The sequence below is a fragment of the Oncorhynchus nerka genome, linkage group LG15 (assembly GCF_034236695.1).
Source record: "Oncorhynchus nerka isolate Pitt River linkage group LG15, Oner_Uvic_2.0, whole genome shotgun sequence".
NCBI lineage: Eukaryota > Metazoa > Chordata > Actinopteri > Salmoniformes > Salmonidae > Oncorhynchus > Oncorhynchus nerka.
Window position 1 is genome coordinate 27,151,201 of NC_088410.1, and position 23,218 is coordinate 27,174,418.

General features: G+C 50.4%; 1 pseudogene; it reads right to left on the reverse strand.

Moving 5' to 3' along the window:
* LOC135559814 (E3 ubiquitin-protein ligase RNF216-like) overlaps positions 1–19,140 on the reverse strand; it is an 87,684-nt pseudogene extending 68,544 nt beyond the window's left edge.
* Between the last annotated feature and the right edge of the window lie 4,078 nt (positions 19,141–23,218).

Sequence of the window (23,218 nt, forward strand, 5' to 3'; positions counted from 1 at the left end):
ACTGGAACACAGAGACACCCTGTTAACACCTAAACCACACAGCTGAGAGAGGACTGGAACACAGAGACACCCTGTTAACACCTAAACCACACAGCTGAGAGAGGACTGGAACACAGAGACACCCTGTTAACACCTAAACCACACAGCTGAGAGAGGACTGGAACACAGAGACACCCTGTTAACACCTAAACCACACAGCTGAGAGAGGACTGGAACACAGAGACACCCTGTTAACACCTAAACCACACAGCTGAGAGAGGACTGGAACACAGAGACACCCTGTTAACACCTAAACCACACAGCTGAGAGAGGACTGGAACACAGAGACACCCTGTTAACACCTAAACCACACAGCTGAGAGAGGACTGGAACACAGAGACACCCTGTTAACACCTAAACCACACAGCTGAGAGAGGACTGGAACACAGAGACACCCTGTTAACACCTAAACCACACAGCTGAGAGAGGACTGGAACACAGAGACACCCTGTTAACACCTAAACCACACAGCTGAGAGAGGACTGGAACACAGAGACACCCTGTTAACACCTAAACCACACAGCTGAGAGAGGACTGGAACACAGAGACACCCTGTTAACACCTAAACCACACAGCTGAGAGAGGACTGGAACACAGAGACACCCTGTTAACACCTAAACCACACAGCTGGAGAGAGGACTGGAACACAGAGACACCCTGTTAACACCTAAACCACACAGCTGAGAGAGGACTGGAACACAGAGACACCCTGTTAACAGCCTAAACCACACAGCTGAGAGAGGACTGGAACACAGAGACACCCTGTTAACACCTAAACCACACAGCTGAGAGAGGACTGGAACACAGAGACACCCTGTTAACACCTAAACCAGACAGCTGAGAGAGGACTGGAACACAGAGACACCCTGTTAACACCTAAACCACACAGCTGAGAGAGAGGACTGGAACACAGAGACACCCTGTTAACACCTAAACCTGTCCCCACCCCCACATACCTGTCCCCACCCCCACATACCTGTCCCCACCCCCACCCCCACATACCTGTCCCGACCCGAACACAGCCTCCTCGGCATATTTAACCAGACATTCTTTGAGAAGAGATGTCCATCAGAACACTGGGTCATCTTCTCGAAGGCAAAGTCCCCACAGCAACACCCACACTCTATCAGCTGTCCGTCCTAGAGAGAGAGAAAGAGAGAGAGAGAGAGAGAAGAGAGAGAGAGAGATGTTCACAGAGAAACCCAGGTAGAGAGGTAGAGAGAGAGGAAGTGAGAGAGACAGAGAGAGAGAAGAGGTAGAGAGAGAGAGAGAAGAGGTAGAGAGAGAGAGGATGTGAGAGGTAGAGAGAGAGGAAGTGAGAGGTAGAGAGAGAGGGAAGTGAGAGGTAGAGAGAGAGGAAGTGAGAGGTAGAGAGAGGAAATGAGAGGTAGAGAGAGAGAGGAAGTGAGAGGTAGAGAGAGAGGAAGTGAGAGAGACAGAGAGGAAGTGAGAAGTAGAGAGAGAGGTGAGGAGAGAGAGAGAGAGAGGAAGTGAGAGAGACCGAGAGAGAGGAAGTGAGAGGTAGAGAGAGAGGAAGTGAGAGACAGAGAGGGGAAGTGGAGAGAGAGAGAGGAAGTGAGAGGAGAGAGGAAGGAAGTGAGAGGTAAGAGAGAGGAAGTGAGAGGAAGATGAGAAGTGAGAAGTAGAGAGAGAGGAAGTGAGAGAGAAGAGAGAGAGGAAGTGAGAGAGACCGAGAGAGAGGAAGTGAGAAGTAGAGAGAGAGAGAAGTGAGAGAGACAGAGAGAGGAAGTGAGAGGAGAGAGAGAGAGGAAGTGAGAGGAAGAGAGAGAGAGGAAGTGAGAGACAGAGAGAGAGGAAGTGAGAAGAGAGAGAGGAAGTGAGAGAGACAGAGAGAGGGAAGTGAGAGTAGAGAGAGAGGAAGTGAGAGGACAGAGAGAGGGGAAGTGAGAGAGACCGAGAGAGGAAGTGAGAGAGACCGAGAGAGAGGAAGTGAGAGAGACCGAGAGAGAGGAAGTGAGAGAGACAGAGAGAGAGAAGTGAGAAGTAGAGAGAGAGGAAGTGAGAGAGACAGAGAGAGAGGAAGTGAGAGAGACAGAGAGAGAGAGGAAGTGAGAGAGTAGAGAGAGAGGAAGTGAGAGAGACAGAGAGAGGAAGTGAGAAGTAGAGAGAGAGGAAGTGAGAGAGACAGAGAGAGAGGAAGTGAGAGAGAGAGAGAGAGGAAGTGAGAGGTAGAGAGAGAGGAAGTGAGAGAGACAGAGAGAGAGGAAGTGAGAGGTAGAGAGAGAAGTGAGAGAGACAGAGAGAGAGGAAGTGAGAGGTAGAGAGAGAGAGGAAGTGAGAGGTAGAGAGAGAGGAAGTGAGAGGTAGAGAGAGAGGAAGTGAGAAGTAGAGAGAGAGAGGAAGTGAGAGGTAGAGAGAGAGGAAGTGAGAGACACAGAGAGAGGAAGTGAGAGAGGTAGAGAGAGGGAAGTGAGAGAGACAGAGAGAGGGAAGTGAGAGGTAGAGAGAGAGGAAGTGAGAGGTAGAGAGAGAGGAAGTGAGAGGTAGAGAGAGAGGAAGTGAGAGAGACAGAGAGAGAGGAAGTGAGAAGTAGAGAGAGAGAGGAAGTGAGAGGTAGAGAGAGAAGTGAGAGGTAGAGAGAGAGGAAGTGAGAGAGACAGAGAGAGAGGAAGTGAGACAGACCGTAGAGAGAGAGAAGTGAGAGGTAGAGAGAGAGGAAGTGAGAGAGACCGAGAGAGAGGAAGTGAGAGGTAGAGAGAGAGGAAGTGAGAGGTAGAGAGAGAGGAAGTGAGAGGTAGAGAGAGAGAGGAAGTGAGAGAGACAGAGAGAAGTGAGAGGTAGAGAGAGAGAGGAAGTGAGAGGTAGAGAGAGAGGAAGTGAGAGGTAGAGAGAGAGAGAAGTGAGAAGTAGAGAGAGAGAGGAAATGAGAGTTAGAGAGAGAGGAAGTGAGAGAGACAGAGAGGAAGTGAGAGGTACAGAGAGGGGAAGTGAGAGGTAGACAGAGAGGAAGTGAGAGGTAGACCTCAGAGAGGAAGTGAGAGGTAGAGAGAGAGGAAGTGAGAGGACAGAGAGAGAGAAGTGAGAGAGACAGAGAGAGAGGAAGTGAGAGACAGAGAGAGGAAGTGAGAGAGACAGAGAGAAGTGAGAGAGAGAGAGAGAGGAAGTGAGAGGTAGAGAGAGACCCCCTAAGTGAGAGATGACCTTCTCATACTCCTGATATAACAGACCCCTCATCAGAAGTATATAACCCCCTCAGAGAGGGGAAGTCATGTTATATAACAGACCCCTCATCAGATATATAACAGACCCTCATCAGTTATATAACAGACCCCTCATCAGATATATAACAGACCCCTCATCAGGTATATAACAGACCCTCATCAGATATACAGACCCCTCATCAGATATATAACAGACCCCTCATCAGATATATAACAGACCCTCATCAGTTATATAACAGACCCTCATCAGAATATAACAGACCCCTCATCAGATGTTTATAACAGACCCTCATCAGTTATATAACAGACCCAGCTCATCAGATATATAACAGACCCAGACCATCAGATATATAACAGACCCAGACCCCTCATCAGTTATATAACAGACCCCTCATCAGTTATATAACAGACCCTCATCAGTTATATAACAGACCCCTCATCAGATATATAACAGACCCTCATCAGATATATAACAGACCCTCATCAGTTATATAACAGACCCCTCATCAGTTATATAACAGACCCCTCATCAGATATATAACAGACCCTCATCAGTTATATAACAGACCCCTCATCAGATATATAACAGACCCTCATCAGATATATAACAGACCCTCATCAGATATATAACAGACCCTCATCAGTTATATAACAGACCCCTCATCAGTTATATAACAGACCCTCATCAGTTATATAACAGACCCTCATCAGTTATATAACAGACCCCTCATCAGTTATATAACAGACCCCTCATCAGTTATATAACAGACCCTCATCAGATATATAACAGACCCTCATCAGATATATAACAGACCCCTCATCAGAGAGTGTATATAACAGACCCTCATCAGATATATAACAGACCCTCATCAGATATATAACAGACCCCTCATCAGATATATAACAGACCCTCATCAGTTATATAACAGACCCCTCATCAGTTATGTAACAGACCCCTCATCAGTTATATAACAGACCCCTCATCAGATATATAACAGACCCTCATCAGTTATATAACAGACCCCTCATCAGTTATATAACAGACCCCTCATCAGATATATAACAGACCCCTCATCAGATATATAACAGACCCCTCATCAGATATATAACAGACCCCTCATCAGATATATAACAGACCCCTCATCAGATATATAACAGACCCTCATCAGATATATAACAGACCCCTCATCAGTTATATAACAGCAGGAGAGGTCAGAAGAGTGTGTGTGTGTGTGTGTGTGTACCTCAGCATGCTCCTTGGCTTTCTGCTGATAGAAGGTGACCTCCCTCTGCAACAAGGGGTCCAGAGAGAGTGTGTGTGTGTGTGTGTTCAGCATGCTCCTTGGCTTTCTGCTGATAGAGTGACCTCCTCTGCAACAAGGGGTCCAGAGAGAGTGTGTGTGTGTGTGTGTGTGTGTACCTCAGCATGCTCCTTGGCTTTCTGCTGATAGAAGGTGACCTCCCTCTGCAACAAGGGGTCCAGAGAGTGTGTGTGTGTGTGTGTGTGTGTGTGTACCTCAGCATGCTCCTGGCTTTCTGCTGAGTGAGAGTAGAAGGTGACCTCCTCTGCAACGAGGGGTCCAGAGAGGTGTGTGTGTGTGTGTGTGTGTGTGTGTGTGTGTGAGAGTGTGTGTGTACCTCAGCATGCTCCTTGGTGTTTCTGCTGATAGAAGGTGACCTCCTCTGCAACAAGGGGTCCAGAGAGAGTGTGTGTGTGTGTGTGTGTGTGTGTGTGTACCTCAGCATGCTCCTTGTGGCTGTTCTGCTGATAGTGTGTGTGACCTCCCTCTGCAACAAGGGGTCCAGAGAGTGAGTGTGTGTGTGTGTGTGTGTGTGTGTGTGTGTGTGTGTGTCAGCATGCTTCCTTGGCTTTCTGCTGATTCAGTGAGAGTGTGACCTCCCTCTGCAACAAGGGGTCAGAGAGAGTGTGTGTGTGTGTGTGTGTGTGTGTGTGTGTGTGTGTGTTCAGTGAGCATGCTCCTTGGCTTTCTGCTGATAGAAGGTGACCTCCCTCTGCAGTGAGAGGGGTCCAGAGATGCTCCGTGTGTCCTGCAGCCGCGACGGTTCTTCTGTCCAGGAAGTGTCCTCCTCTCCAACTTCACCGAACCTGACGGAAGGAGAGAGAGTACAGGGTTGTGTGTGTCAACTGGACCTGATAGAGAGAGATAGAGGGTGTAGGGGTCAACTGGACCTGATAGAGAGAGATACAGAGTTAGGGGTTAACTGGACCTGATAGAGAGATACAGGGTCAACTGGACCTGATAGAGAGAGATACAGGGTCAACTGGACCTGATCAGAGAGAGATACAGGGTTAGTGTGGTCAACTGGACCTGATAGAGAGATACAGGGTTAGGGGTCAACTGGACCTGATAGTGTGAGAGATACAGGGTTAGGGGTCAACTGGACCTGATAGAGAGAGACAGGGTTAACTGGACCTGATAGAGAGAGATACAGGGTTAGGGTCAACTGGACCTGAGAGAGATATACAGGGTTAGGGGTTTACTGGACCTGATAGTGAGAGATACAGGGTTAACTGGACCTGATAGAGAGATACAGGGTTAGGGGTCAACTGGACCTGATAGAGAGAGATACAGGGTTGGGGTTAACTGGACCTGATAGAGAGAGATACAGGGTTAACTGGACCTGATAGAGAGAGATACAGGGTTAGGGGTCAACTGGACCTGATAGAGAGAGAGACAGGGTTAGGGGGTCAACTGGACCTGATAGAGAGAGAGACAGGGTCAACTGGACCTGATAGAGAGAGATACAGGGTTAGGGGTTAACTGGACCTGATAGAGAGAGATACAGGGTTAGGGGTTAACTGGACCTGATAGAGAGAGATACAGGGTTAACTGGACCTGATAGAGAGAGATACAGGGTTAGGGTCAACTGGACCTGATAGAGAGAGATACAGGGTTAGGGGTCAACTGGACCTGATAGAGAGAGATACAGGGTCAACTGGACCTGATATAGAGAGATACAGGGTTAGGGGTTAACTGGACCTGATAGAGAGAGATACAGGGTTAGGGGTTAACTGGACCTGATAGAGAGAGATACAGGGTTAGGGGTCAACTGGACCTGATAGAGAGAGATACAGGGTCAGGGGTTACTGGACCTGATAGAGGGAGATACAGGGTTAACTGGACCTGATAGAGAGAGATACAGGGTTAGAGGTCAACTGGACCTGATAGAGAGAGATACAGGGTCAACTGGACCTGATAGAGAGAGATACAGGGTCAACTGGACCTGATAGAGAGAGATACAGGGTCAACTGGACCTGATAGAGAGAGATACAGGGTCAACTGGACCTGATAGAGAGAGATACAGGGTTAGGGGGTCAACTGGACCTGATAGAGAGAGATACAGGGTTAACTGGACCTGATAGAGAGAGATACAGGGGGGTCAACTGGACCTGATAGAGAGAGATACAGGGTTAGGGGTTAACTGGACCTGATAGAGAGAGATACAGGGTTAGAGGTCAACTGGACCTGATAGAGAGAGATACAGGGTTAACTGGACCTGATAGAGAGAGATACAGGGTTAACTGGACCTGATAGAGAGAGATACAGGGTTAGGGGTCAACTGGACCTGATAGAGAGAGATACAGGGTTAGGGGTCAACTGGACCTGATAGAGAGAGATACAGGGTTAACTGGACCTGATAGAGAGAGATACAGGGTTAGGGGGGTCAACTGGACCTGATAGAGAGAGATACAGGGTTAGGGGTCAACTAGACCTGATAGAGAGAGATACAGGGTTAGGGGTCAACTGGACCTGATAGAGAGAGATACAGGGTTAGAGGTCAACTGGACCTGATAGAGAGAGATACAGGGTTAGGGGTCAACTGGACCTGATAGAGAGAGATACAGGGTTAGAGGTCAACTGGACCTGATAGAGAGAGAGTGTTAGGGTTAGGGGTGTAACTGGAGTGTGTAATGTGTAGTGAGAGATACAGGGTTAGTGGTCAACTGACCTGATAGAGGATACAGGGTTAACTGGACCTGATAGGAGAGATACAGGGTTAGTACTAACTGACCTGATAGAGAGAGATACAGGGTCAACTGGACCTGATAGAGAGAGATACAGGGTCAACTGCAGAGAGAGATACAGAGTCAACTGGACCTGATGAGGGAGATACAGGTTGGGGTCAACTGGTGTAGGGAGAGATACAGGGTGTCAACTGGACCTGAGAGAGATGATAGTGAGAGATACAGGGTTAGGGGTCAACTGGACTGATAGAGAGAGATACAGGGTTAGGGGTCAACTGGACCTGATAGAGAGATACAGGGTTAGGGGTAACTGGACCTGATAGAGAGAGATACAGGGTTAGAGGTCAACTGGACCTGATAGAGATGAGATACAGTGTTAGGGGTTAACTGGACCTGATAGAGAGGGTTAGATACAGGGTTAGAGGTCAACTGGACCTGATAGAGAGAGAGATACAGGTTAGGGGTCAACTGGACCTGATAGAGAGTGATACAGGGTGTAACTGGACCTGAGTGTGAGAGTACAGGGTTAGTTAACTGGACCTGATAGAGAGAGATACAGGGTTAGGGGGTCAACTGGACCTGATAGAGATACAGAACTGGACCTGATAGGGTACAGGGTTAGGGTCAACTGGACCTGATAGAGAGATACAGGGTTAGGGGTAACTGGACCTGATAGAGAGATACAGGGTTAGGGTCAACTGGACTGATAGTGATGAGATACAGGGTTAGGGGTCAACTGGACCTGATAGAGAGAGATACAGGGTTAGAGGTCAACTGGACCTGATAGAGAGATACAGGGTTAGGGTTCAACTGGACCTGATAGAGATACAGGGTTAGGGGTCAACTGGACCTGATAGAGTAAGGGGTTAACTGGACCTGATAGAGAGAGATACAGGGTTAACTGGACCTGATAGTACAAACTGGACCTGATAGAGAGAGATACAGAGTCAACTGTGATAGGGTGTAGGGTTAGGACCTGATAGTATGATACAGGGTCAACTGGACCTGATAGAGAGAGATACAGGGTTGGTGTGTAACTGGACCTGATAGAGAGAGATACAGGGGTCCTAGGGTCAACTGGACCTGATAGAGAGAGATACAGGGTTAGGGGTGTACTGGACCTGATAGAGATAGTCTGTAGGGTGTAGTGTGGGGTTAACTGGACCTGATAGAGAGATACAGGGTTAGGGGTCAACTGGACCTGATAGAGAGACAGGGTCTGTAGGGTTAGTGGACCTGATGAAACCTAGTAGAGAGGATACAGGGTTAGGGTGTAACTGGACCTGTAGTGTGTAGTATACAGGGTGTAACTGGACCTGATAGAGAGAGAGATACAGGGGTCAACTGGACCTGATAGAGAGAGATACAGGGTTTGGTCAACTGGACCTGATAGAGAGAGATACAGGGTCAACTGGACCTGATAGAGAGAGTACTGGGTTAGGGGTAACTGGACCTGATAGTGTGAATTCAGGGTGATAGGGGATACAGTCAACTGGACCTGAGTCTGAGGGATACAGGGTTAGGGGTCAACTGGACCTGATAGTGTGTACAGGGTCAACTGGACTGATAGAGAGTCTATATACAGCCGTTCTGCAGTCAACTGTGCAGTCTGTAGGGTGTAGTGTTAGGGGTAGTGGACCTGATGAGAGAGATAGGGTTAGTCTGTTAACTGTAGTCTGATAGGGAGAGTCTGGACCTAGGGTGTAGTCTGGAGGGTGATAGAGAATACAGGTGCTGGTACTTGAAGTCTGATAGCAGCGTTCTGCAGTCTGTAGTGTGCAGTCTGATAGGGTGTAGATGTAGTGGACAGTCTGGACCTGATAGTGTGAGTGTGTAGGGTGTCAACTGGACCTGATAGAGAGTCTATATACAGGGTTCTGGAGTCTGATAGGGAGTAGTGTGTAGGGTGTAGGACCTGAGTGTGAGGGGTGTAGTACAGGGTTAGTGTGTCAACTGGACCTGATAGTGTGAGATACAGTGTAATTCACCTGCTGATACTTGAAGATACAGGGTTGGGTCAACTGGAGTCTGATAGGGAGAGATACAGTGTGTCAACTGGACCTGTAGGGTGTAGTGTGATCTGTAGGGTTAGTGTGTCAGTGGACCTGATAGGGTGTAGGGTTAGGGGTCAACTGGACCTGATAGGAGGGTGTAGTGTGTACTGGGTAGTGTGTAGGGTGTAGTGTGTAGGGTGTAATTCACCGGACCTGATAGAGAAGTCTATATACAGCGTTCTGTGTCTGTAGGGTGTAATACTCTGTAGGGTGTAGTGTGTAGGGTGTAGTGTGCAGGGTGTAGTGTGTAGTGTGTAGGAGGGTGTAGTGTGCAGGGTGTAGTGTGTAGTGTGTAGGAGGGTGTAGTGTGTAGTGTGTAATTCACCGTGCTGATAGGAAGTCCATATGTAGGGTTCTGCAGTCTGTAGGGTGTAGTCTGTAGTGTGTAGGGTGTAGTGTGTAGTGTGTAGTGTGTAGGGTGTAGTATGTAGGGTGTAGTATGTAGGGTGTAGTCTGTAGTGTGTAGTGTGTAGTGTGTAATTAGTGTGTACTTGAAGTCCATAGGGTGTAGCAGCCGTTCTGCAGTCTGTAGGGTGTAGTGTGTAGGGTGTAGGGTGTAGTGTGTAGGGTGTAGTCTGTAGGGTGTAGTGTGTAATTCAACGTGCTGATACCTGAAGTCTATATAGCAGGTTCTGCAGTCTGTAGTGTGTAGTGTGTAGGGTGTAGTGTGTAGGTGTAGGGTGTAGTCTGTAGGGTGTAGTCTGTAGGGTGTAATGTGTAGTGTAGTGTGTAGGGTGTAGTGTGTAGTGTGTAGGGTGTAGTGTAGGGTGTAGTGTGTAGGGTGTAGTGTGTAGGGTGTAGTGTGTAGTGTGTAGTGTGTAGGAGGGTGTAGTGTGTAGTGTGTAATTCACCGTGCTGATACTTGAAGTCTATATAGCAGCGTTCTGCAGTCTGTAGTGTGTAGGGTGTAGTGTGTAGGGTGTAGTGTGTAGGGTAGTCTGTAGGGTGTAGTGTGTAGGGTGTAGTGTGTAGTGTGTAATTCACCGTGCTGATACTTGAAGTCTATATAGCAGCGTTCTGCAGTCTGTAGGGTGTAGTGTGTAGGTGTAGTGTGTAGGGTGTAGGGTGTAGTCTGTAGGGTGTAGTGTGTAATTCACCGGTGATAGAAGTCCATACAGGGTTCTGCAGTCCTGGGTGTAGTGTGTAGGGTGTAGTGTGTAGTGTGTAGTGTGTAATTCACCGTGCTGATACTTGAAGTCTATATAGCAGCGTTCTGCAGTCTGTAGGGTGTAGTGTGTAGTGTGTAGTCTGTAGGGTGTAGTCTGTAGTGTGTAGTGTGTAGGGTGTAGTGTGTAGGGTGTAGTCTGTAGTGTGTAGTGTGTAGGTGTAGTGTGTAGTGTGTAATTCACCGTGCTGATACTTGAAGTCTATATAGCAGCGTTCTGCAGTCTGTAGTGTAGTAGTGTGTAGGGTGTAGTCTGTAGTGTGTAGTGTGTAGTCTGTGTAGTGTGTAGTGTAATTCAGGGTGTAGTGAGTCTATATAGCAGTGTGTAGTCTGTAGTGTGTAGTGTGTAGGGTGTAGTGTGTAGGGTGTAGTCTGTAGTGTGTAGGGTGTAGTGTGTAGTGTGTAGGGTGTAGTCTGTAGGGTGTAGGGTGTAGTGTGTAGTGCTGATACTTGAAGTCTATATAGCAGCGTTCTGCAGTCTGTAGGGTGTAGTGTGTAGGGTGTAGTGTGTAGGGTGTAGTCTGTAGTGTGTAGGGTGTAATTCACCGTGCTGATACTTGAAGTCTATATAGCAGCGTTCTGCAGTCTGTAGGGTGTAGTGTGTAGTGTGTAGGTGTAGTGTGTAGTGTGTAGGGTGTAGTCTGTAGTGTGTAGGGTGTAATTCACCGTGCTGATACTTGAAGTCTATATAGCAGCGTTCTGCAGTCTGTAGGGTGTAGTGTGTAGGGTGTAGTGTGTAGGGTGTAGTGTGTAGGGTGTAGTCTGTAGGGTGTAGTGTGCAGTCTGTAGTGTGTAATGTGTCAGTGTGATACTTGAAGTCTATATTCAGCGTTCTGCAGTCTGTAGGGTGTAGTGTGTAGGGTGTAGTCTGTAGGGTGTAGTGTGTAGGGTGTAGTCTGTAGGGTGTAGTGTGTAATTCACCGTGCTGATACTTGAAGTCTATATAGCAGCGTTCTGCAGTCTGTAGTCTGTAGTGTGTAGTGTGTAGTCTGTAGGGTGTAGTGTGTAGGGTGTAGGTGTAGTGTGTAGTGTGTAGTGTGTAATTCACCGTGCTGATACTTGAAGTCTATATAGCAGCGTTCTGCAGTCTGTAGGGTGTAGTGTGTAGTGTGTAGTCTGTAGTGTGTAATTCACCGTGCTGATACTTGAAGTCTATATAGGGTTCTGCAGTCTGTAGGGTGTAGTGTGTAGTGGTGTAGTGTGTAGTCTGTAGTGTGTAGGGTGTAGGGTGTAGTGTGTAGGGTGTAGTCTGTAGTGTGTAGGGTGTAGGGTGTAATTCACCGTGCTGATACTTGAAGTCTATATAGCAGCGTTCTGCAGTCTGTAGGGTGTAGTCTGTAGGGTGTAGTCTGTAGGGTGTAGTGTGTAGTGTGTAATTCACCGTGCTGATCTGAAGTCTATATGCAGCGTTCTGCAGTCTGTAGGTGTAGTGTGTAGGGTGTAGTCTGTAGGGTGTAGTGTGTAATTCACCGTGCTGATACTTGAAGTCTATATAGCAGCGTTCTGCAGTCTGTAGGTGTAGTCTGTAGGGTGTAGTGTGTAGGGTGTAGTGTGTAGTGTGTATTCACCGTGCTGATACTTGAAGTCTATATAGCAGCGTTCTGCAGTCTGTCTCCTGGTCGTTTCTTCTCTAACGACTCAGAGTCTTGAAACTGCTTCAGCATTCACATAAGGTGTAAACACAGTGAGTGGTGAGGCTGAGGCCTGGAAACACACAGAGAGGATGCCAGGTGAGGCCTGGAGTACAGAGAGACGCCAGGTGAGGCCCTGAAACACACAGAGAGAGACGCCGAGTGAGGCCTGAAACAGCCAGGTGAGGGTGAAACACACAGTAGAGATGCCCAGGTGAGGCCTGAAACATACAGAGAGACGCCAGGTGAGGCCTGAAACACACAGAGAGACGCCAGGTGAGGCCTGAAACACACAGAGAGAGATGCAGTCGCCATACAGGTGTAGGCCTGAAACACACAGGGAGCTGGGTGAGGCCTGAGTGAGGCCTGAAGGTGTAGACGCCAGGTGAGGCCTGAAACACAGGTGTAGTGTGAGAGAGAGACGCCAGGTGAGGGTGAAACACACAGAGAGATGCCAGGTGAGGCCTGAAACATACAGAGAGAGAGAGGTGAGGCCTGCACACAGAGAGACGCCCAGTGAGGCCTGAAGTCACACAGAGAGAGAGACGCCAGGTGAGGCCTGAAACACACAGAGAGAGACGCCCTGAGGTGAGGCCTGAATTCACACAGAGAGATACGCCGAGTGAAGGCCTGAAACACACAGAGAGAGCAGTCTGTAGGGTGTAGGCCTGTAACACACGCCAGGTGTAGTGAGAGCCGGTGAGGCTGAAACACACAGAGAGTGCCAGGTGAGGCTGTAACATGTGAGAGAGAGTGTGAGGCTGGAAACACACAGAGAGAGTAGTGTGAGGCCTGAAACACACAGAGAGAGACGCCAGGTGAGGCGCCACAGGAGAGACGCCAGGTGAGGCCTGAAACATACAGAGAGAGACGCCGAGTGAGGCCTGAAACACACAGAGAGAGAGACCCGAGTGAGGCCTGAAACACACAGAGAGATCGTAGGGTGAGGCCTGAAACACACAGTGAGGCCTGAAACACACAGAGAGAGAGTGCCAGTGTGAGGCCTGAAACACACAGAGGTGACGCCGAGTGAGGCCTGAAACACACAGAAGAGAGGCCTGACGCCAGGTGAGGCCTGAAACACACAGAGAGAGAGAGGCCTGAAACACCAGTTGAGGCCTGAAACACACAGAGAGAGACGCCGAGTGAGGCCTGAAAACTTCACAGAGAGAGAAGAGAGACGCCCAGTGAGGCCTGAAACACACACAGAGACGCCAGGTGAGGCCTGAAACATACAGAGAGAGACGCCAGGTGAGGCCTGAAACAAACAGAGAGAGACGCCAGAGTGAGGCCTGAAACAAACAGAGAGAGACGCCAGGTGAGGCCTGAAACAAACAGAGAGAGAGACGCCAGGTGAGGCCTGAAACACACAGAGAGAGACGCCAGGTGAGGCCTGAAACACACAGAGAGAGAGGTGAGTGAGGCCTGAAACACACAGAGAGAGAGATGCCAGGTGAGGCCTGAAACACACAGAGAGAGAGACGCCAGGTGAGGCCTGAAACACACAGAGAGAGACGCCAGTGAGGCCTGAAACACACAGAGAGAGACGCCAGGTGAGGCCTGAAACATACAGAGAGAGAGACACGCCTGAGTGAGGCCTGAAACACACAGAGAGAGAGACGCCGAGTGAGGCCTGAAACACACAGAGAGATGAGTGAGGCGCCTGAGTGAGGCCTGAAACACACAGAGAGAGAGACGCCAGGTGAGGCCTGAAACACACAGAGAGAGACGCCGAGTGAGGCCTGAAACACACAGAGAGAGGACGCCAGGTGAGGCCTGAAACACACAGAGAGAGACGCCGAGTGAGGCCTGAAACACACAGAGAGAGAGACGCCACAGAGTGAGGCCTGAAACACACAGAGAGAGACGCCCAGTGAGGCCTGAAACACACAGAGAGACGCCAGGTGAGGCCTGGGAAACATACAGAGAGAGAGACGCCAGGTGAGGCCTGAAACATACAGAGAGAGAGACGCCGAGTGAGGCCTGAAACACACGAGAGAGAGAGACGCCGAGTGAGGCCTGAAACACACAGAGAGACGCCAGGTGAGGCCTGAAACACACAGAGAGAGAGACGCCAGGTGAGGCCTGAAACACACAGAGAGAGACGCCGAGTGAGGCCTGAAACACACAGAGAGAGAGAGTGAGGCCTGAAACACACAGAGAGAGACGCCAGGTGAGGCCTGAAACATACAGAGAGAGAGACGCCAGTGAGGCCTGAAACACACAGAGAGAGAGACGCCAGGTGAGGCCTGAAACACACAGAGAGAGACGCCAGGTGAGGCCTGAAACACACAGAGAGAGAGACGCCAGGTGAGGCCTGAAACACAGAGAGAGACGCCTGAGGCCTGAAACACACAGAGAGAGAGAGTGAGGCCTGAAACACACAGAGAGAGAGAGACGTCGAGTGAGGCCTGAAACACACAGAGAGAGATGCCGAGTGAGGCCTGAAACACACAGAGAGAGACGAGTGAGGCCTGAAACACACAGAGAGAGACGCCAGGTGAGGCCTGAAACACACAGAGAGAGAGACGCCAGGTGAGGCCTGAAACACACAGAGAGAGAGACGCGAGTGAGGCCTGAAACACACAGAGAGAGACGAGTGAGGCCTGAAACACACAGAGAGAGACGCCGAGTGAGGCCTGAAACACACAGACAGAGACGCCTGAGTGAGGCCTGAGCACACAGAGAGAGACGCCGAGTGAGGCCTGAAACACACAGAGAGAGACGAGTGAGGCCTGGCTCACACAGAGAGACTAGTGAGGCCTGAACACAGAGAGAGGCGAGCGGGTCCTGAAACACACAGAGAGAGACGCCGATGCGAGTCCTGAAACACACAGAGACGCCGAGCGAGTCCTGAAACACACAGACGCAGCGTACCTTGCGTGTGATTGCGTGGAGTGCCCCTTCAAGGCGTTGAGGCTCCATTTGATGTCCTGACAGGAAATCATCTGAAGTCTCCCATCAAGAGGTCAGCTGCCTGCATCGACGCCTCTGACCCACCTGACCTAGGCCCGAGGTCAAACAGGTCCTCTGTAGACTACAGAGGGATGGGGGTTTAGAGAGACAGGGCTAACACTAGGGATGGGGGAGAGACGTTGAGAGAGACAGGGCTAACACTAGGGATGGGGGTTTGAGAGAGACAGGACTAACACTAGGGATGGGGGTTTAGAGAGACAGGACTAACACTAGGGATGGGGGTTTAGAGAGACAGGACTAACACTAGGGATGGGGCGTTTAGAGACAGGACTAACACTAGGGATGACAGAGACAGGGCTACAGGATGGGGGTTAACACTAGGGATGGGGGGCGTTTAGAGAGACAGGACTAACACTAGGGATGGGGGTTTTAGAGAGACAGGAACACTAGGGATGGGGGCGTTTAGAGAGACACTAGGGATGGGGGCGTTTAGAGAGACAGGACTAACACTAGGGATGGGGCAGGAGGATGGGGGGGCGTTTAGAGAGACAGGACTAACACTAGGGATGGGGGCGTTTAGAGAGACAGGACTAACACTAGGGATGGGGGCGTTTAGAGAGGGCTAACACTAGGATGGGGGCTTGAACACTAGGGATGGGGGGTTTTAGAGACACAGGGCTAACACTAGGGATGGGGGCGTTTAGAGAGACAGGGCTAACACTAGGGATGGGGGGCGTTTGGAGAGACAGGACTAACACTAGGGATGGGGCGTTTAGAGACAGGGCTAACACTAGGGATGGGGGAGAGACGGACTGAGAGAGACAGGACTAACACTAGGGATGGGGGCGTTTAGAGAGACAGGACTAACACTAGGGATGGGGGCGTTGAGAGAGACAGGACTAACACTAGGGATGGGGGAGAGACGTTAGAGAGAGACAGGACTAACACTAGGGATGGGGGCGTTTGAGAGACAGGACTAACACTAGGGATGGGGGCGTTTAGAGAGACAGGACTAACACTAGGGATGGGCGTTGAGAGAGACAGGGTTCACTAGGATGGGGGGCTGAGAGACAGGGCTAACACTAGGATGGGGCGTTTAGAGAGACAGGACCCAGGGATGGGGGCGTTTGAGAGACAGGACTAACACTAGGGATGGGGGGCGTTCAGAGGAGGATGGGGGGGCAGGACTAACACTAGGGAGGGATAGGTGGAGGAGACCCATAACACTAGGGATGGGGGGTTTAGAGGACAGGACTAACACTAGGGATGGGCGGCGTGCATGCTGCACTAGGATGGGGGCGTTTAGAGGCAGGGCTAACACTAGGGATGGGGCGTTTGAGAGACCAGGACTCAGAGGACTAACACTAGGGATGGGGGCGTTCAGAGGACTAACACTAGGGATGGGCTTTAGAGAGACAGGACTAACACTAGGGATGGGGCGGGAGAGACAGGACTAACACTAGGGATGGGGGCGTTTAGAGAGACAGCTAACACTAGGGATGGGGGGCAGTTTCCAGCATGCTGCTCTGAGCCGCGGAGGCCCCATCCCTAACACACAGGGATGTTGCCATCTAGCATGTGAGGCCCCATCCCTAGCTAACACACAGGACTCCAGTAGCATGCTGCTCTGTGTTCGCGGGAGGCCCCATCCCTAGACATGGGGGGCGTTTAGAGAGACAGGACTAACACACAGGGTTCCATGGGCTCTGAGCCGTTTAGAGGGACTAACACTAGGGACAGGGGGCGTTTTCCAGTAGCATGCTGCTCTGAGCAGGACTAACACTGGGATGGGGGCGTTTAGAGCCGCAGGAATAACACTAGGGATGGGGGCCGGCGTTTAGGGTTCACTAGGGATGCAGGACTAACACTAGGGATGTTGCTCTGAGTTGCTGGTTGCAGGGTTCCAGTAGCATGCTGCTCTGAGCCGGAGGAGGCCCCATCCTAGCTAACACTGGGTTCAGTAGCATGCTGCTCTGAGCCGCGGAGGCCCCATCCTAGCTAACACACAGGGTTCCAGTAGCATGCTGCTCTGAGCCGCGGAGGCCCCATCCCCAGCTAACACACAGGGTTCCAGTAGCATGCTGCTCTGAGTACAGGAGGCCCCATCCCAGCTAACACACAGGGTTCCAGTAGCATGCTGCTCTGAGCCGCGGAGGCCCCATCCCCAGCTAACACACTAAATTCACGCACGTCTCTACCTGTGAGTTTTTGCAGGGTTTTAGCATGCTGCTCTGAGCCGCGGCGGCTGAACTCTCTCTCTGAGGGAAGGCTGGGTTCTCCAGCAACATGTTACAGATACTGGACACAGACACTCACAGGTTAAATACACCGACACAGATATCAGAGAGTTACATAATGCTGGTACAGATCTCACACACACACAGAGAGAGAGAGAGAGAGTTGAGTTCTAAATAGCAGGAGTTTTATATTTTAGTCATGTAGCTCTTATCTAGAGCAAGGTGAGACAACTAACAGACAACCACATTTCAGGTCAGTGGTAGTCATGGAGATAGTTGTAGTTCTAACAGATTGGAATTCTTTCAGGTCAGTGGTAGTCATGGAGATAGTTGTAGTTGTAACAGATTGGGATTCTTTCAGGTCAGTGGTAGTCATGGAGATAGTTGTAGTTCTAACAGATTGGGATTCTTTCAGGTCAGTGGTAGTCATGGAGATAGTTGTAGTTCTAACAGATTGGGATTCTTTCAGGTCAGTGGTAGTCATGGAGATAGTTGTAGTTCTAACAGATTGGGATTCTTTCAGGTCAGTGGTAGTCATGGGGATAGTTGTAGTTCTAACAGATTGGAATTCTTTCAGGTCAGTGGTAGTCATGGAGATAGTTGTAGTTCTTACACATTGAGGTCTTTCAGGTCAGTGGTAGTCATGGAGATAGTTGTAGTTCTTACACATTGAGGTCTTTCAGGTCAGTGGTAGTCATGGAGATAGTTGTAGTTCTTACACATCGAGGTCTTTCAGGTCAGTGGTAGTCATGGAGATAGTTGTAGTTCTTACACATTGAGGTCTTTCAGGTCAGTGGTAGTCATGGAGATAGTTGTAGTTCCTAGCATTGAGCTCTTTCAGGTCAGTGGTAGTCATGGAGATAGTTGTAGTTCTTACACATTGAGGTCTTTCAGGTCATTGGTAGTCATGGAGAAAGTTGTAGTTCTTACACATTGAGGTCTTTCAGGTCATTGGTCTGGATCAGTTCTGCTACATAGTTCTCCTGGACATCAGGAAACAGATCCACCTGGAGAGAAGAGGAGTTATAGACATACTAGATATAACTACCCATGAGAAGTGAGGGTCGCTACCCATTAGAAGTGAGGGTCGCTACCCATTAGAAGTGAGGGCCACTACCCATTAGAAGTGAGGGCCACTACCCATTAGAAGTGAGGGCCACTACCCATTAGAAGTGAGGTCACTACCCATGAGAAGTGAGGGCCACTACCCATGAGAAGTGAGGTCACTACCCATGAGAAGTGAGGGTCACTACCCATGAGAAGTGAGGGTCACTACCCATTAGAAGTGAGGGGTCGCTACCCATTAGAAGTGTGGGTCGCTACCCATTAGAAGTGAGGGTCGCTACCCATTAGAAGTGAGGGTCGCTACCCATTAGAAGTGAGGGTCACTACCCATTAGAAGTGAGGTCACTACCCATTAGGAGTGAGGGTCACTACCCATTAGGAGTGAGGGTCACTACCAGTCGTGTCTGTACGACTCACCACTCCTCTGACCAGTGCTCTAACGTGGGGCTGGAGCTGAGGTGTCTCTGGTCTCTGGACTTCCTGTTGGTCTTCTGAGGACCTGCCCTCTCCTCCGCTGTCCTGGGGACGACTGGGACGACAGGGGCTGGGACTACGGGGTTAGGGTTCAGGGGAACAGCGAGAGCTGGGATGGGGGGCAGGTTGACCGCCTGTGGCTCCAGGTCGCGTGTCAGCAGCGGAGCTCCAGACTGGGGTTCAGGCCCCCAAGAGTCTGGCTGCCCAGGGTGATGCAATGGCCGGTCTCTGGGAGGCCCAGACGCTCGGGGGCAGCAGCTATCAGCACGGCGGGGGCAGGGACGCCACAGGGGCCCGCAGGGCACCGTTGGGGAGCAGGCACGGGCTGGGGGCGACCTGGGGAACAGGTTGGGGATGAAGGGATCTGGGTTGTTGGATCTGGAAGGCATGGGTTAGGAGGAGAGCCTGGGGGACAGGGGAGGTTGGTTGAGGGTCCAGGGTGGAGCCGCTGTAGGGGGATCGGGGCCGGGCATGGGGCTGAGGAGGTGCAGGGGACTGGACCTGAGGGAGCAAAACTAACTTGACCTCCTGCAGGACAGGCCTGGCGAAGGGTTGATGTCTGGTCTGGGTTGAGGTGGATTGGGCGGAGGTGTCTCGGTCTCTGTACTGTGAGGTGGATGGGGCGGAGCGTCTCCGTCTCTGTACTGTGAGGTGGATGGGGCGGAGCGTCTCCGTCTCTGTACTGCGAGGTGGATGGGGCGGAGCGTCTCCGTCTCTGTACTGCGAGGTGGATGGGGCGGAGCGTCTCTGTCTCTGTACTGTGAGGTGGATGGGGCGGAGGTGTCTCTGTCTCTGTACTGTGAGGTGGATGGGCGGAGGCGTCTCCGTCTCTGTACTGTGAGGTGGATGGGGCGGAGGCGTCTCTGTCTCTGTACTGTGAGGTGGATGGGGGCGGAGGTGTCTCTGTCTCTGTACTGTGAGGTGGATGGGGCGGAGCGTCTCCGTCTCTGTACTGTGAGGTGGATGGGGCGGAGCGTCTCTGTACTGTGAGGTGGATGGGGCGGAGGTGTCTCGGTCTCTGTACTGTGAGGTGGATGGGGCGGAGAAGTCTTGGTCTCTGTACTGTGAGGTGGATGGGGCGGAGGTGTCTCTGTACTGTGAGGTGGATGGGGCGGAGGTGTCTCTGTACTGTGAGGTGGATGGGGCGGAGGTGTCTCTGTACTGTGAGGTGGATGGGGCGGAGGTGTCTCTGTACTGTGAGGTGGATGGGGGCGGAGGCGTCTCGGTCTCTGTACTGTGAGGTGGATGGGGCGGAGGTTTCTCTGTACTGCGAGGTGGATGGGGCGGAGGTTTCTCTGTACTGTGAGGTGGATGGGGCGGAGGCGTCTCTGTACTGCGAGGTGGATGGGGCGGAGGCGTCTCCGTCTCTGTACTGTGAGGTGGATGGGGCGGAGGTGTCTCTGTACTGTGAGGTGGATGGGGCGGAGGTGTCTCTGTACTGTGAGGTGGATGGGGCGGAGGTGTCTCTGTACTGTGAGGTGGATGGGGCGGAGGCGTCTCCGTCTCTGTACTGTGAGGTGGATGGGGCGGAGGTTTCTCTGTACTGCGAGGTGGATGGGGCGGAGGTTTCTCTGTACTGTGAGGTGGATGGGGCGGAGGTTTCTCTGTACTGCGAGGTGGATGGGGCGGAGGTGTCTCTGTACTGCGAGGTGGATGGGGCGGAGGTTTCTCTGTACTGCGAGGTGGGTGGAAGGGGTGCAGTCCGATGACCGTCAACCTCTTTTAGCTCTATGATTGGTCCATCGCCTTCAGAGGCCACACCCCACAGTGCTGCTGGACGAATCACACGTCGCCGGGCAGGATTCAGGGGCTGGAGAGAGAGAGGAGGGGAGAGAGAAAGAGAGGAGGGGAGAGAGAAAGAGAGGAGGGGAGAGAGAGAAAGAAAGAGAGAAAGAGGAGGGGAGAGAGAGAAAGAGAGGGGAGAGAGAGTAAGAGAGGAGGGGAGAGAGAGAAAGAGAGGAGGGGAGAGAGAAAGAGGAGGGAGAGAGAGAAAGAGGGGAAAGAGAAAGAGAAGATGGGAGAGAGAGAAAGAGAGGAGGGGAAAGAGAAAGAGAAGATGGGAGAGAGAGAAAGAGAGGAGGGAGAGAGAAAGAGAGGAGGGGAGAGAGAAAGAGAGGAGGAGAGAGAGAAAGAGAGGAGGAGAGAGAAAGAGAGGAGGAGAGAGAGAAAGGAGGAGGGGAGAGAGAAAGAGAAGAGGGAGAGAGAGAGAAAGAGGGAGGGAGGAGAACGAGAAAAAGAGCGAAAGGAGGGGAGAGAGGAGAGCGAGAGAAAGAGAGAGATTGGAGGAGCGAGAGAAAGAGAGAGAGAGGACAGGTGGTTAGGACAAACACACAGTGTTAAGAGACTAGACACGGGTCACCTAGTCAGCTCCAAACCTATCCCAAGTCAGGGTTAGAGGTCAAGGTTGGGATGCTAACCATTAACCGGTCAGGCGCTGAAAATGCATTTGACTGGTCATGTTTTTTCGTCTAGAGGTTCATTTGCATAATTTTGGTGCCATGTGTATTTTTGGTTAGTAGACACGAACAGAAAATGTCTGCCAGCTTCATATTGATTAACAAGAGGAGGAGCCTCCCTGCTTCATATTGATTAACAAGAGGAGGAGGAGCCTCCCAGCTTCATATTGATTAACAAGAGGAGCCTCTCAGCTTTATTGATGAACAAGAGGAGCCTCCCAGCTTCATATTGATAAACAAGAGGAGACTCCCAGCTTCATATTGATTAACAAGAGGAGCCTCCTAGCTTCATATTGATTAACCTGAGGAGCCTCCCAGCTTCATATTGATTAACAAGAGGAGGAGCCTCCCAGCTTCATATTGATTAACAAGAGGAGCCTCCCAGCTTCATATTGATTAACAAGAGGAGGAGGAGCCTCCCAGGTTCATATTGATTAACAAGAGGAGCCTCCTAGCTTCATATTGATTAACAAGAGGAGGAGGAGCCTCCCAGCTTCATATTGATAAACAAGAGGAGGAGCCTCCCAGCATCATATTGATTAACAAGAGCAGGAGCCTCTCAGCCTCATATTGATTAACAAGAGGAGACTCCCAGCTTCATATTGATTAACAAGAGGAGACTCCCAGCTTCATATTGATTAACAAGAGGAGGAGGAGCCTCCCAGCTTCATATTGATTAACAAGAGGAGCCTCTCAGCTTCATATTGATTAACAAGAGGAGGAGCCTCCCTGCTTCATATTGATTAACAAGAGGAGCCTCCCAGCTTCATATTGATTAACAAGAGGAGGAGCCTCCCTGCTTCATATTGATTAACAAGAGGAGCCTCCCTGCTTCATATTGATTAACAAGAGGAGCCGCTCAGCTTCATATTGATTAACAAGAGGAGGAGCCTCCCTGCTTCATATTGATTAACAAGAGGAGCTTCCCAGCTTCATATTGATTAACAAGAGGAGGAGCCTCCCAGCTTCATATTGATTAACAAGAGGAGCCTCCCAGCTTCATATTGATTAACAAGAGGAGGAGCCTCCCAGCTTCATATTGATTAACAAGAGGAGGAGCCTCCCAGCTTCATATTGATTAACAAGAGGAGGAGACTCCCAGCTTCATATTGATTAACAAGAGGAGCCTCTCAGCTTCATATTGATTAACAAGAGGAGGAGGAGACTCCCAGCTTCATATTGATTAACAAGAGGAGCCTCTCAGCTTCATATTGATTAACAAGAGGAGGAGCCTCTCAGCTTCATATTGATTAACAAGAGGAGGAGCCTCCCAGCTTCATATTGATTAACAAGAGGAGGTGCTTCCCAGCTTCATATTGATTAACAAGAGGAGGTGCCTCCCAGCTTCATATTGATTAACAAGAGGAGGAGACTCCCAGCTTCATATGGATTAACAAGAGGAGGTGCCTCCCAGCTTCATATTGATTAACAAGAGGAGCCTCCCAGCTTCATATTGATTAACAAGAGGAGCCTCCCTGCTTCATATTGATTAACAAGAGGAGCCTCCCTGCTTCATATTGATTAACAAGAGGAGGAGCCTCCCTGCTTCATATTGATTAACAAGAGGAGCCTCCCTGCTTCATATTGATTAACAAGAGGAGCCTCTCAGCTTCATATTGATTAACAAGAGGAGCCTCCCTGCTTCATATTGATTAACAAGAGGAGCCTCCCTGCTTCATATTGATTAACAAGAGGAGGAGCCTCCCTGCTTCATATTGATTAACAAGAGGATGAGCCTCCCTGCTTCATATTGATTAACAAGAGGAGGAGCCTCCCTGCTTCATATTGATTAACAAGAGGAGCCTCCCTGCTTCATATTGATTAACAAGAGGAGGAGCCTCCCTGCTTCATATTGATTAACAAGAGGAGCCTCCCAGCTTCATATTGATTAACAAGAGGAGCCTCCCAGCTTCATATTGATTAACAAGAGGAGGAGCCTCCCAGCTTCATATTGATTAACAAGAGGAGCCTCCCAGCTTCATATTGATTAACAAGAGGAGGAGCCTCCCAG